This window comes from Notamacropus eugenii, chromosome 2 (genome assembly GCF_028372415.1).
Source record: "Notamacropus eugenii isolate mMacEug1 chromosome 2, mMacEug1.pri_v2, whole genome shotgun sequence".
Classification (NCBI taxonomy): Eukaryota; Metazoa; Chordata; class Mammalia; order Diprotodontia; family Macropodidae; genus Notamacropus; species Notamacropus eugenii.
This window is the reverse complement of record NC_092873.1, coordinates 151,724,919-151,740,061: the sequence shown is the minus strand read 5'-3', so window position 1 is coordinate 151,740,061 and position 15,143 is coordinate 151,724,919. Positions and strand designations below refer to the sequence as shown.

At 41.2% G+C, this 15,143-nt stretch overlaps 1 pseudogene; it reads left to right on the top strand.

Annotated features, from left to right (window-relative positions):
- The first annotated feature begins 11,114 nt into the window (after positions 1-11,114).
- On the top strand, positions 11,115-12,487 carry LOC140522862 (ATP synthase subunit beta, mitochondrial pseudogene; annotated as a pseudogene).
- Positions 12,488-15,143: the final 2,656 nt, after the last annotated feature.

Below are 15,143 nucleotides of genomic sequence, written 5' to 3'. Positions count from 1 at the left end.
CTGAAGACGAAGTTTTTCACATGAGGGATGGGCTAGAAGCCTTTGGAAGTTATCTTTTTACCTTTATTGGGGTCAGACATAAATTAATTCTTTGAACAAACCCTCTAGGTTTCCTTTTCCTTCTCTATCTTTTCATTCTTCCCACTGGTATACCTAGCAAATCTTTCCAACCAATGTGAGGCTGTTATTGTGCCTTATAGAGAGGGAACCTTTTATTTCTCAAGCATTTTCCCAGTTTATTACGTCCTATCTGGAGTTGGTTGTTGTTGTGCTTGTCCTTTGTTGCCGAAGAAGACCATGCCATCAGAGAAATGATGACATGACTTGTACTTGACTTTGTTTTGAGGGAGGGAGGGATGTGCAAGGTCATCAGCCTCACTTCTCCTCAGGAGCCTTCTGGACCCAGTGATCAGATATTCATCAGGATGACTGGAGATGGTCCAGGATGCAATGGGAGACCTTGAATAGGCCAAGGCCTATTCAGTACTCACTTAGAGTGAGGTAACGTCCATTCAGTGAATGGTTAATACAGTAGAGAAGTAGCAACTAGAGAATGTGGGGATTCTCAGTCATGGAATATTACAGATGGAAGGGACACCCCCTCATTTTACAAGGGATAACACTGAGGCCCAGAGAAGTGATGAACTTATCTAAAGTCACTAGCAAGTGATAAAGGAGACATGAATACAAGTTATCCTGTTCTATGTCTTTCCATAGCATCACACACACCACTCATCAATTCTGGACTTAGAAGCTGGGACACAGTGAATATAGAGTGTCAAGGTTTCATAATGATTCACCCAAATTGGTACCTGGTCTAATCTCTACATCTCAGGTCTTTAATTCTGTGGAAGGTTCCTGGAGAGGAGAGATGGATTATCATTGCTGATACTCTACCTTTTTGGCATATGCATTTATTGTTAATTGATTATGTCACCTGGCTGACAATTAAAGATAAATCCAATGGGAACTCATCCAGACCCATGGAACACCTTGAAACAAGTACAGTAATCCCCTGGGGGAACCCCATCTGAGAATTCAAACAGAATATCCAGAGAAGATGCTATATATCATGGCACCACAATGAGTGAAACTTATTCCCTGTTTACAGCTCATTTCCCAGAATTTGAAAATAGTTTTATTAAAAGAGCAAAAGAAATCAAAACCATGGAAGTAACCAGCCCACTCTCAAAGATTATGTAAAATCCCCGGTTTTATAATCCACGATATGAGGATTCCTTTCCCACTGGTTTCCTCGGCAACTCCCAGTTAGTCAATAGGCATTATTACCACATGCTTACATTTATCACCAAGTCAGCTTCCCACGTGCTGAGCACCATGCTCCCAGAAGATGGTTTTGAATGTGCTCTATTGCTCCCTTTTCTTGACTCTAGATGTATGATTCTATCATAGTTCCCTATTACTATCACTAGGGATCTTCAGGTATTGCTCTCTCCCTTTGTAACACCATATTTTGGCAATCTGAAGCAAAATTGCCTGGATTTTAAGTGAGAGTCTCTGCCACCAAAGGGGAAAGGACTTGATGAGTTTCCTTGGTCTGACAAGTGTCATTCATTTCCTTCCAATGTACAACATATGATGTAGAAATAGACCAGAAACTTGTCATTGCTGAGGTGGTCTTTGCCACAAGTCCCATTAGCTTCTGAATGCATATTAAATCATTCTGCCTCAGGATCTGTTGCTTGAAGATGCTTCTGTATTCCTTTCCTTCACTAGAGGTTTCAAGAAGCAGCCATGAGTATATTTAAATAATCCAGCCCACCTGCTAGAGAGCAAATAGGGAATTGATGGACAATTGGAGACAACAGAGTACTCCCATAAGTCCCTAGATTGATAGGGTAGTACTAGCATGAGAAAGAGAGACACAACTCAAGTACAAGGAGAGACTGGAGGCAAATGGGAGGAAGTACTTGGAAGGCTCCACAGAGTAGAAGGTAGATATTCACTTGGAACTGCAAACAGAACTGTCTTTAGTCCCTCAGGGACTTCTCATGGGAAGCCCTGATCTATGGTGAGTGTGTTGGTAAAAAGGAAAAGGTTAAAGAAGAGTATAAAAGGGTTTTACAGCTATAGGCACGCCTGAAATGCTCTTTCTGTGGGCCAGCCATTGGAGAGATGATTCCCTGAGAAAGCAATTGCCATTTGTTAGAAGGTAGGGAGAGAACAAGTGATGTCCAAGTCAAATAGCAGTGGGAGTCACTTAACCATACATGAGGATCCCTGAAGGCACCTACTGTCTTAGAAAATCCCATTTTAACATTATCTATGCTTTATTGTATGTTCATTTATTTGGGAAACTGCCAGGCCTAGAGGCCTGAGGGCTACCCGAGTCTTACCTTACCTATCGCAGGTCTTCGGCTGGCCAAACCAGATAAACGTATGAGAGAAGAGACCTTCCAGAGTTGAACAAGGGTTAGGCTTTATTCAGGGTCTTGGTTACATGTGCAGAGGGAACTCTTCCTTAGGAGAGAGAGAGAAATCTTCCAAGGAGGCAAAGATCTTACAGTAAGAGAATGAAAGCAGAAGTGGAAGTGGAAGTGGGGAGAGAGGGGAGAGGGAAGAGAGGAGAGAAGGAAGAGGGGCCTTCTGTCCTGTAAGGGCCCCTCAGCGCTAAGAACGCCTTCGGGCTTTCCTGACCCTACTTAAGCTCTCCTGCCGCATAGTTTGCACCTGAATACCGTGCCTGTTAGATTACAATAGGTGTGCCCAGATCCGGGCCAGTCTCGAGGGCGAGGATGCTCTCTCCCATCACGTTCTCATGGGAAGAGGCGGCAATACACGAGATCTCACTCCTCAATTCCCTGCTGTTTCCTGGGGGGGCCTCATGAGAACTCTAAGGTTTAGAAGTCCTCACCTTTACCCTCCTGAGACTGTCCACATGGAACTGGGCTTACACCCCCAACAGGAAACATTTCCCAATTACATTTTAACCTGGTTCCTCTTATACTCAGGAGTGTTATGGACCACAACCTCTGCTACAGAACAGCAGAAAAGAATTGGAGAGGCATTAGGTAGAGACAGAGCAACCACTTTCTGGAAGCAGAGGAGAGCTCTGGGAGGATGCTATAGGAAACAGGGTGATGAGAGAAAGGGCCAAAAATCAGCAATGAAAAGTAATGGCCATGAGAAATAAGGAAATGAGTTGCAGGCAGAAGAGCTGCACAGGAGCACACCCAGGTGGAGAAGCAAAGCATAGCTTCTGTTGGAGTCCTACACAGGGCAATATTGGAAGTCACTGACACTGTACAGATCTCTGGGGGTAAGAAATACTCTACATTGGGTTTCATTTCATTGATGGGTTCAGCTGTGAGTCCTATCTCTCTTTGTCCATTAGCTTATAAAAAAAATTGTTCCTGTTTCAAGCCTCATTTGCCTAAGAGTTTATAAGGAGAGACTGTGACCACTTGGGAAGGAAGGAATTTCAAATAACTGAATTTTCCAGGAGTCAGATGTGATTTCTGGTTCTAAGATTTGTTCCTTCATAACTGAGTGACTGTGAACAAGTCTCTAGACCACTTCACTTCTCATTTGCAAAATGGACCTATGAATATTTTGCCCTGCAGAGCTCACATGGTTATTCTAAGGACTAGCCTGGCAGTGTGGTAGAAAGCACTTTCTATAGGGTCTTTGAAGACCTGGGTTCTAGTCCCCACCTTGCCTCTGGATAATTGGGGGGGTTGGCTTACATGACCTTTAATGTCTCCTTAGCTCTAAAGAAGTACTTTTTTTCTATGAACAGTATGATATAGGTCTTCCTTAGGGAATAGTGAAGGAGCAGATGGGTGAAACTTAGTAAGAAAAAAGCAGAAACTGCTTGGGCTTTTATAAGAACCATTATAATTATCAGCCCAGAGAAGGTAGAATCTATTAGACATTCTCATTGTAAAAGTTAACTACCCCCTGTCAGATACAATTTATTCAATGTCATTAAATTGAGGCTGTAGATAACCCTGAGTGAGCTGAGAGAGTTAATACAGATGCCTAAATTTCCCACTGCCCCCAAGGAGACAGTCTACTTACTGTGTCTAAAAAAGCCATCTGACGAGCATCCTCTGGGATAATGTGACTCGGAAGTCACTGCGGAAATCTCAGCATTCAAAAAAATGTCATACTCTGCATGCACAAAAGTAATTTTTCAGTCATGTAATTATTTTTTAATGTCAGGTTTTCAAAATACTTTTAGAAAAGAACAGACATAGAACATTCCAAGTTTAAAATATTTTAGAAAGATCTGGGGCAGCAGGAGGAGAGGGGACATGAAAAGAGGAGGATATTAAATTATTTTTAACAACTTCAAGCAGTGTGTCTCCCCAAACATTTTTGCATAACTCAAAATTCCAAGACAGTGTTAAAACAATTCACCAATACCTACTGTTTATGTAAAATTTAGAGGTATACTTTATTTACATCCATTAACTAGGCCTTTCTTGTTATATGCCAGTAAGAAAGGTGTGTGTTGGTTGTATGTGTATGTTTGTATGTATGGACACATTCGTGTATGTGTGGGTGCTGATAGGAAAACTCCAAAAGGATTTGCTAACTGTCAAAAGAAACAGCATAGAATTCTAAGCTGGCCCACACGCTTTCCATTCCTCGGAGATCATCATTCTCTGGTTAGTCATATCCCATCTTGAGCTATGCAGAATGATGAGATTTAGAAATAGATAAGACCCCTAGTTTTAAAGTCATCTAGTTTGAGCCTCTTATTCTACAGTGGTAAGATAGGAACTGAATACAAGTCTTCTGGCTCTTTACCTAGGATACTTTTTCTTACACTGAACTGTTTATCCTCACACTAAGCTTATGGACTAGAAAGAAAGCAAATATTTAGCAAGCACCTACTATGGGCCAGGCATTGTGCTAAGTTCTTTTATTTAATCCTCACAACAACCTTTGAAGGTAGGTGCTTTTATTATCTCTAGTGAGGAAAAGAAGTTAGGTAAATGACTTGCCTATGATCACACTTTAGCTGGGGAACTGACGCTGATTGTCCAGTGGCTTACCCAAGTCACCCAGACAGATGGTTCAGTGGTAGAATTCTCATTTGCCATGCAGGAACTGAGTTTGATTCCTGGCTTATTAACACACTGTGTGGAGGGAAAGAGCACCATCTTTGGAATCAGATCTTGCTTTTGATGCCTATTACTGCCTTGACTGTGGGAAAATCATTTGCTTTCCCAGATTCTGTTTCCTCATCTGCAAAATGAATATCATGGTGTACAGGTAGGTTTCCTCCAAAGTCCTTTCCAGCTCTACATTTTTCTATCCTAAACAAAGGGCCAGAGAGATTTTGTAATTTTCCCAAGATGGCCTAATTGGCAGAGCTTAGATTTGAAACTAGGTCTTCTGCCTCAGGCTATTCTAACAGCTCTACCCAGTCCCTTTTCTGCATCCCCCAGATTTTTCATAATCCCCACAGCACCTATGCCCTGGATCACCTTTGCTCAACTTATCCCCACTCCATTTCCAAGGCTCACTGTAATGTGTCATAAAAACACAATTTGAGAATTGGAAGGGACCTCAATATCCATCTAAGTATGAATAGCAGCTGTTTCTCATATGGCCACAAACTAGGGATCTTCTCCTCCCAGAATGATTCTTTTGTGAAGACAAACTAGACCATCTTTTGCGTCAATTCTTACTTAGTCTTTAATTACTGAACAAGTATTGCCTCAGACAAACTGAGACCTGGGAAAGATGTTTGCTTGAAAAAGCCAAGGCTTTAATGAAGAAAAGGACTTTTTTGTTTTTTTTTTTTGAGGGGGGGGATGGGGTAAGGGTAATACCCCTTCTGAAATATTTTAATTGTTGTCACATGAAAGAGAGATTAGATTTGATCTTATTGTGTTCATCTTTTGTTGCTGAAGAAGACCACACCATCAGAGAAATGATGACATGACTTGTACTTGACTTTGTTTTGAGTGAGAGAGGGCTGTGCAGGTCACCAGTCTCACTTCTCCTCTGGAGCCCTCTGAATCCAGTGACCAGATCTACTTAGTCCCAGAAGGCAGAACTAGGAGCAGTGGATAGAAATCTTAGAGGCAGATTTTGAGCTCCAGTTAAAGAAAACATTTGCAAATAATTGGAGTTCTCTCAAAGTGGAAGCTAGGTGGAGCAGTGTATATAGAGTGTTGGGCCTGGAGTTAGAAGATCATTTTCCTAAATTCAAATCTGATCTCAGATACTTACTAGCTGTGAGACCCTGGGCAAGTCATTTAACCTTGTTTGCTTCACTTTCCTCAGCTGTAAAATGAGCTGGAGAAGGAATGGCAAGGTACTCCAATATCTTTGCCAAGAAATCCCCAAATAGGGTCACAAAGAGTCAGACATGACTGAAATGACTGAGCAACAGCAAAGTGGAAGGGGCAGCCCCACCACCTCTCCTCCTACTCCCACCCCGTATCAACAAATCAACAAGCATTTTTAAGAGCCTGCTGTGTGCCAGGCACTGTGCTAAACACTGTGAATACAAGCAGAAAGGAAGACAGTGCCTGACCTCAACGACCTTACATTCTAACGGGGGAAGACACACATAAAAGGAAGCTAAAGAGAGGATAGAGGTGTACCCAGGATAAGGAAACATGATAGAGAAAATCCAAAGAGTCAGGAGTACAGCCTGGAGAGGAACAAAGACACGACTAGCCTGGGTGTCCTCTTTATAATGGAGGTTCTGAGAGAAACCAAACAAACAGAGGAAAAGGCCACAGGAGTAAAGGGTACTTCCAGTGGGAGAAGTTTGAGGGTGAAGTGAATTTGCAGGGTGAAGAGATTTTGGGGGGGTATGGTAGAGAAAGTCTGGGGAGTCAGGAATTCAGTCTGGAGAGGAATGAAAGCTAAGAGGATTTGTACAAGAGATTACTATCCCAGTATAGTTACTTTTCATGAACCCCTTTAGCAGTCTAGTGAAACCTATGGGTGCCTTTTAAAAATAATTTTTTATGTATATAAAATAAAAAGCTTTAAACACATAAAGTACATTAGGATTACAAAGAAAGTCAAATGTATTGAGATAGGTATTTTTTAAAAAATAAGTTCACATACTGACCTCAGGTTAAGAACCCTCAGACCAGATGAATCAGAGAATTATTGATTCAAAGTTGGAAGGGACCATAAAAAAGTCTGTTAATGACACCCTCAGAAAGTCTCCATACCCTGTTTTCACAGCAATTTTGAAAATTTCACATTAAAAATAATTATATGAAATCCAGGCAGACTTGTATGAACTGATGCAAAATGAAATGAATAGAACCAGAGGAATAATTTATACAGTAACAACAATATTATAAAGCTAATCAATTTTGAAAGACTTAGTAACTCTGATCCACCCAATGACCAACCACAGTTCCAAAGGACTCATGATGAAACATGCTACCCACTTCTAGATAGAGAGCTGATGGATTCAGAGCACAGATTCTATTTCTTTCTTTTTCTTTCCTTTTTTTTGGTGGGGGGAGGAGAGAAAATGGCTAATGCAGAAATTTGTTTTGCATGTCTATGCATATTTGTAATGGATTTATTTGTCTTGACTTCTTAGTGAAGCATAGAGAGGAGAGAGAATTTGGAAGTGAAAATAAAATAAAATTGGATTTTTAAAAATTATATGACTGAAATATTACCTTTATTTTTTCATGATCTTGTTTTAAATGCTGAGATTTCTGCAGTGACCTAGAGAACTAAAAAAAGTGACATTTATACATATATATACACATATATGTATATGTATATATATGTATACATATATATACATATACATATATAATTTATTTATTTTTCAGTTTTCCACATTTACTTCCACAAGAATTTGAATTCCAAATTTTCTCCCCACTCCCCAGGACAGCATGCACCCCATGCACCCTTTCCTCCAGAATGACATTTATTTTACGCATAGCTGGGTGGTACAAGGGATAGAAAGTTGAACCTGGACCTGGAATCAGGAAGACCTGAGTTCAAATGTGGCCTCAGATATTTACTAGCTAGGTGACCCTAGGTAAGTCGCTTAATCTCTGGTTGCCTCAGTGCCCTCAACACTAATGTGGGGATAATAATAGCACCTACCTCCTGGGGTTGTTGTGAGGATTGAATGAAATGTGCGTAAAGTGCTTGGCACAGTGCCTGGTACATAGTAGGCATTTCCTAAATGGCTTGTTTCTTCCTGGCTCACAGGATTAGTGGGAGAATTTGTAGTGCAATGTAGTAGAAAGCATCTTAGAGGGAGACTCAGAAAGCCTAAATTATGTGCCTGAAACATAATAGGTATTTAATAAATATTTGTTTCCTCCCTTCCTTTCCCAATGTCAGAGAGGCAATAGGTGATATACTAGGATTAGAATTCTGAGCTTGGATTTTTGTGTGAATCTCAGCTCTAACATTGTGTGATTGTGTTTGTGTGGAATCAATCAACGTTCATCAGGGTATGTCTCACATAAGATTCCATTCCATGCTTGATCTTTCACCTCATAGCCTCTTAATCAAGCTAAAGTATTCCAAATTTCTCAATCAGGGAACAGTACTCATTTCCTTTTGGCTTTATACCAACAAGTTCCAGTTTACAAAAGCTTGATTTTCAAATGACTGGGACAAATTGCCTCCCCCAGGAAGGATCTGCCCCAGCCAGAAAATTCACTATTTCCTCATACTACTGAATGTTTTCACCTTATTTCTTTTCCATTGCCTAAACATGCACCAGTTAATGACTCATTAGGGGATAATAAGCATCCTTAAAAAAAAAAAAAAAAGAAGCAAATACCTCTGATAGGATCACCTTTTCTGCACTTCCATAGGATAAAAGATTTAGAAGGAAACTTAGTAGTCATCTAGTCCAATCCTTTCATTTAATTAAGGGACTATCAAACTTTCACATATTAGTATAAATAAATTCAAATTACTTTCCTCCTAACACCTGACTGACAGCAGTAATCCTGAGTAGAGAATTGATGCTGTGATGGTAGAAAGGGGACAATAGATAGATAATTTTGGATTATGTGATATTTTGAAAGGGAGGGCATATTTGGGTAGGGTACTACAAACAAGGAGTTTGGATCACAGATAGGGCATCAAGTGCTTCATGTTCCACAGACAGGGCAATAGGAGTTTAAGGAGGGGTGGAAAAGGTAAGATGGGAAGATGCCAAAGACAAAGTTGGCCTTTTATAAAAATTTGCCTAGACTGACCCATGCAATGTTAATGGAATGGAAAATCTTTCCTGTCCGTTAATAGGCCTATGTCACCTGCTTTGAGCTGGGACCCAGCTGACTGCTGCGATGGAGGCTGAGTCACCTGGACCCCTTAGTGGGAGAAGCTTGCTGAATGGGTGGAGCAGGAAGTGAGAGTGAGGCAGAGCTGAGGCAGAGCAGCTAGTGTGAGTGAGAGAGGGAGGAATTGTGCATAGGGGAGCTTATTTGTGAAGAGGCCTAAGGGAGGGAAGACTTGGGGATGTCAGTGTTCCCTAGATTGGTGGTGTGTATAAACTTCTTTGTTACCATAGTGAATTTGGCTTTTTGGTATTTGAATAAATATCTTGGTTTCATCTTTGAGGAAGGGAGTTTGTTTTATTTTGCAATTCAACCCTGGAAACAGGTCTGCATATTCATCACAGCTACTGTAGGTATCTCATTGGCTATGTAACCCAATACCCAGGCAAGAAAGAAAAAATTCTTCCTCCTCCTGCTACTGCTCCCCCTTCTCTTTCTTATAGGTCAAATAGATTACTATGGACTTACCTAGGGATCACTATGTATGTAACAGACCTGTGTCTAGGGACTTGCTTGCTTTTTTCTATGGACAACATTTCCTAGAAGGATTTAGGGCTACCAAGAATTTGAATCTTGAAAGTAATTTTCACTGGATAGGGCCCCTGTGAAAGTCATGGGCTTCACTGGGTCCAAGATGAAAGAAAGAAATTGAGATTATTGCAGATGTATAGTGGCAAAAGGAAAAGTCTCTCTGCTCCTGCACCCCAGGAAGAAACTTCCTGTTCCATTGGCACAGAACCAGCAGATCTGAGCAGCTGAATGAGAAAGGATTCCTAGCCAAGGCAATGAAAGGCAATGTAGAGAAGGAAATGGGAATAAGATTTAGGTCCTACAGCCATTAGGGAAGGGGAAGTGAAGGGAAGAAGCATGTACATAGTACATAGAGAGGTTAAATAACTGATGCAGGGTCATATAGGTAAGAAATACAAGGGTTGGGATGGGAAGCAAGGTCCCCTGACTCCAAATACTCTTTGCTGCAACATGATATCTCTCCTACTGTACTACGCAGAGGTTTGTTCAACAAGCAGCATCTTCTGGAAACCCTGCCCTAAGACCTTCTGTCCTGGTTGGTGGCATCCTTAACATCATCCACTAGATCAGGCCAAGCTGATTCCAGCCAAGCTTCACCTTTTACTCCCTGGTCATCTCTTCAACAGACTGACCCTCCGACCTTCTCCCTTTTCCCTCCCCCTCTCTCCCCCAACATTTTCCAGTTTGGGGACCATACCATGCCTAATGGAAAGGGTGTGTCAATCAACTCTTCTAGATTCTGAGGCTCTGTGATTCCAATCAGTATCTTATAACATTCCTAATCAAAATACCCCTCCCTGACCACTCTACCCTTTTGTTCTCTCTCAACTAGAATATAAGCTCCTTGAGGGGCTTTTTGCTTCTGTATTCCCAGTGCTTAAAACAATACTTGGCCTATATTAAGTACTTAACAAATACTTCCTCATTTGTTCATTCCTTTTATGAACAGAAGAGTGGCTGGGGGGGGGTGGGGCTGAGATGGAAGATTTGATGGACAATGCCCCCATACCTCCAGACTGACTTAAGAACCTATAATGTAACATTCCAGTGAATGGGTAAATGACAGTAATCAGTTGCCTTCAAGATACTGACTGAAAACAAGCAATTTAGCTAAATATTCTCAGTTGCCCTGATGATAATATGTAGAACATTATTTCTGTATGAAAATCAATTGGTGCAACCTTTCCCCAGCTGCCATGTTGAGGTTCTTGGGGTGCCCTGTGTAGGGTCTCAGCACTTCAGCACCACTGCCCCAGTCTCAGACCTTGGTCTAATATCCTTTACGAAGGGCAGTGCTCCCCACAATGCATCATGATTGTCATTGGGACTGTGGTGGACTTGCAATTCGACAAGCGGCCCTCTCCCATCTTCAGTGCCCTACAAATACAGGGCAGAGAAATCAGGCTGGTCCTAGAGGTCATCCAACATCTGGATGGGAGACCATTGCTATGAATGGTACTGAAGGACTGGCAAGAGCTCAGAAGGTCCTGGATTCTGATGCCCCAATTGAAATTCCTGTGGGACCTGAGAATCATGAATGTGAGAGAAGAGCATATCAATGAAAAAGGCCTGATCAAAACCAAACAGTTTGCTGCTAATTCATGCTGAAGCTCTTAAGTTCATAGAGATGAACATGGAGCAAGAATTCCTGATTATTAGCATCAGAGTTGTAGATCTCTTGGCCTCCTATGGCATGGATGACAAAATTGCTCTATTTGGTGGTGCTACTATGGCTTGGAGCTAATCAACAGTGTTGCTAAGGTCCATGGTGGTTATTCTGTGTTTGCTAATGGATCCAAGACAACCATGACTTGTACCATGAAAGGACTGAGCCTGGTGTCATCAATCTGAAGGATGCCACTTCCAAGTAGCATCCAGCATATGGCCGGATGAATGAACCACCTGGTACATGGGCTCAGGTAACTTTGACTGGCCTCAGTGTGGCTGAATATTTCAGACACCAAGAGGGTCAATATATACTGTTTTTCATTGAAAATATCTTCTGATTCACTCAGGCTTGTTCGGGGGTGTCTGCTTTACTAGATAGAATCTCCTCTATTATGGATTGCCAGCCCACTTTGGCCACTGATATGAGCACCTTACAGGAAAAATTACCACCACCAAGAAGGGCTCTATCATTTCTGTGCAAGCCACCTTATGTCCCTGAATGATCCCACTCCTGCCCTTGCTCATGTAGGTGCTACCTCTGTGTTGTGATGGATTTGAATATTGTTGGCAATGAGCACTATGATGCTGCCTGTGGTGTGCAAAAGATCCTGTAGGACATCGTTGGCATATTTGATGGGGATAGGTTGCCTAAAGAGAATAGGTAGACAGTGTCTCATGCCTGGAAAATCTAGCATTTCTTGTCACAGCAATTCCAGGTTGCTGAGGTATTCACAGGACACATCAGGAAGCTGGTACCCTTGAAAGAAACCATTTAAGGGATTCCAAAAGATCTTGGCAGGTCAGTATGATTATCTCTCAGAGAATGCCTTCTCTTTGGTAAGACCCACTGAAGAAGCTGTGACAAAGCTAAAAAACTGGCTAATGAACACTCACGAGATCCTTCCATACTGCCCCATCCCCGGCTGTCTGAGCATTTCGGTTGTCTGAGCAAAGTACAAGAGCACTTTCACTGGAAAAACTGGGTACTATCTGAAGAACATTTAAACTTTCAATAAAGCACATACAACTCACAGCCGAAAAAACAAAAAAAAACATTTAACAAGCATCTATTAAGCATCTACCATATGCCAAGCACTGTGCTAAACGCGAGATTCAATACAAAGATTGAAACTATTTTTATACTCAAGGAAATTAGGTTCTAATTCGTTCCAAATTCTAATCAATCAGCTTAAACTCTTAAGATGCAGCCTGTTCTAGTTGGGAATGTCTGTCTCTTCGTCACCAGGTAGTCCTAATATCTAACCTTATTACATTTAATAGTAACTGTTGCTGTTCAGTTGCTTTTCAGTAGTGTCTGCTTCTTCAGGACCCCATTTAGGGTTTTCTTAACAAAGATACCAGAGTGTTTTGTCATTTCCTTTTCCAGCTCATCTTACAGATGAGGAAACTGAGGCAAAGAGAGTTAAATGACTTACCCAGGGCCATATAGCTAGTAAGTATCTGAGGCCAGATTTGAACTTAGGAAGTTGAATCTTCTTACTCCAGGACTGGCACTCTATCTACTGTAGTCACTTAGCTGCCTGCTGTATAGTAACTAAAAGGAGATAAACATGTTCAAGAGTTTGATATACCAGATATCTATCTGTTTGTTACAACCCTTATTTTTGCTAATGCTTTTGTTCATATATGTTTCAAAGTGAAGAGAACTGACGTTGTAGAAAAAAAAAAAACTAACTCAAGTTCAAATCCTGTGGCTGACACGTTTTGACACTCCATAGCCCCAGGCAAATCTCTAAGGTCATAAATTGGAGAGCAGGTACCCAGCTGTTGTCTATAGAGCATGGGACTCTTAACTTTGTTTGTGTTATGGCCCCTTTCGGCAGTCTGGAGAAGTCTATGGACCCCTTCTCAGAAATATATTGTTTTTAAATGCATAAAATAAAATACATAGAATTACAAAGGAAACCAATTATATTGAAATCATTATCAAAATATATCTTTAAAAAAACAACGAAGTGCATGAACTCCAGGTTAAGAATCCCTGCTGTATAGAAGATGTTTCTTTAGTTTCCTATATCAATGAAATCATACGCCCCAATATCCTTCCCCCCCACCCCACCCTCAAAAAATTTCAAATATTTGGTATTATGTAAAACTATAATATATCTTGTCTGGCTCCTTTCCCTGCAAAAACATATAAGATAAGATTAAAGCTCTGGACACCTGTTTACCTGTGCTGAAACGACTTAGGGTAGCCACTGAAGTCATTCTGCAGGGGAGCAGTTATTGGGGTAGGGGTGGGAGGAGGGGATTGACATCCAGTTGAGCAGCTCCTGACAGTAGGAGGTTAAACTTGGAGCTTTCAGCATCAGATGAGTCAACAGGGTGAACTGTTCTATTCCTGAACAGGCTTGGAAAAATCCAAGGGGAAAGCAAGGACATACCCAGACACACTGTCTTTCAGTTAAATGAAAACGTGCCCCCTCTGCACCACACAAAACTATCACTGCTCTAGCAGTGGGAGAAGCTCCTTTCAGAAACCTGTCATCTCCTGGGGAAGGCCTGCCTTGTGCATCAATCGTCCATTAGTTTCTGAGCCTCCATACATTAAAATCCGCAGCCACTCATTATGCATATTGGGCCTGGCTACTGCCTGTCACTTCATCTACGCGGAGCTGTTTTTTCCGCATGTCTTAATTGCTCTAAGTGCCTGTTTCTTAGAGAAAGCACCAAGTTGGCCAATTAGGGCTAACTTGCCTTCCTTGGTAGGCTTAACAGATAAGCAATAGTAAACTCGGGCCAGCCATTATTTACTCTAATTTATTAGAACCCTTTATGCCTACGTTCACCCAGTGGGTATTTTCCATCTGCAGGGCTCTGTTTGCCCAATGGTTCCCTGATACATTTGGAACTTGCTCTTTGTGGGAGTCGTAAATGCCACGTAAATTTACAATCCGTCCATGTTACTGTGATGACGGGTTTAAATTTCCTCCAGTGCTGATTACTTTAAACATGTCATTTTTTTTTAATGCGGGTGGCACTCAGGAGAGCAGCTTGGCTGAAATTGGCTTTGTTGACGGAAAAAAATTAGGCTTTCATCCTTTCCAAATCACAGCTCACGGAGGCAGTGCAATCATTTAATTACTGTGACTCATCTACCTTGATCCGCCTGGCTGCTGCATGGGAGCAAAAAGCACACTGAAATGGAAGGAAGAAAGGAAGAAAGAAAATCTCTTTGTAAACAAGACCTAGAGTTGTTCCTACTAATTCATGGGGCAGCTAGAGGAAAACCGAAGGGTTGCACCATGCTGGGTATAAAACAAAAAAGCAAAATCTAGATTAATCTTCAATCATATATCAATGAAATAGGGGCAAAATCCCTTAAATTTGTTTCTGGATTATCTGTAAGGTAAATATAAGTTTTGAAATCCTCTCTATTCCTGTTAATCTTTGTTAGATCATATACATTCTATTCACAGGATTAAAAATAGCCAATCAATGGCTTTTGAGGTGTTCTGTGTCGTATACATCCATATAAGCATTCTTAATGGTTCAAAAATATTTCTCCAGATGGTATTCCATTTTATAATAATGGTTGTTAATAAGGATGGCCAGAAAGAGTTTTGGTAATTACTGTCTCATTGATTTTTGAGCTCTGGGTCCAGGTCTTTTGATTTGTTTTAGGGAGAAATAAACACAAAGGCAGTGGGA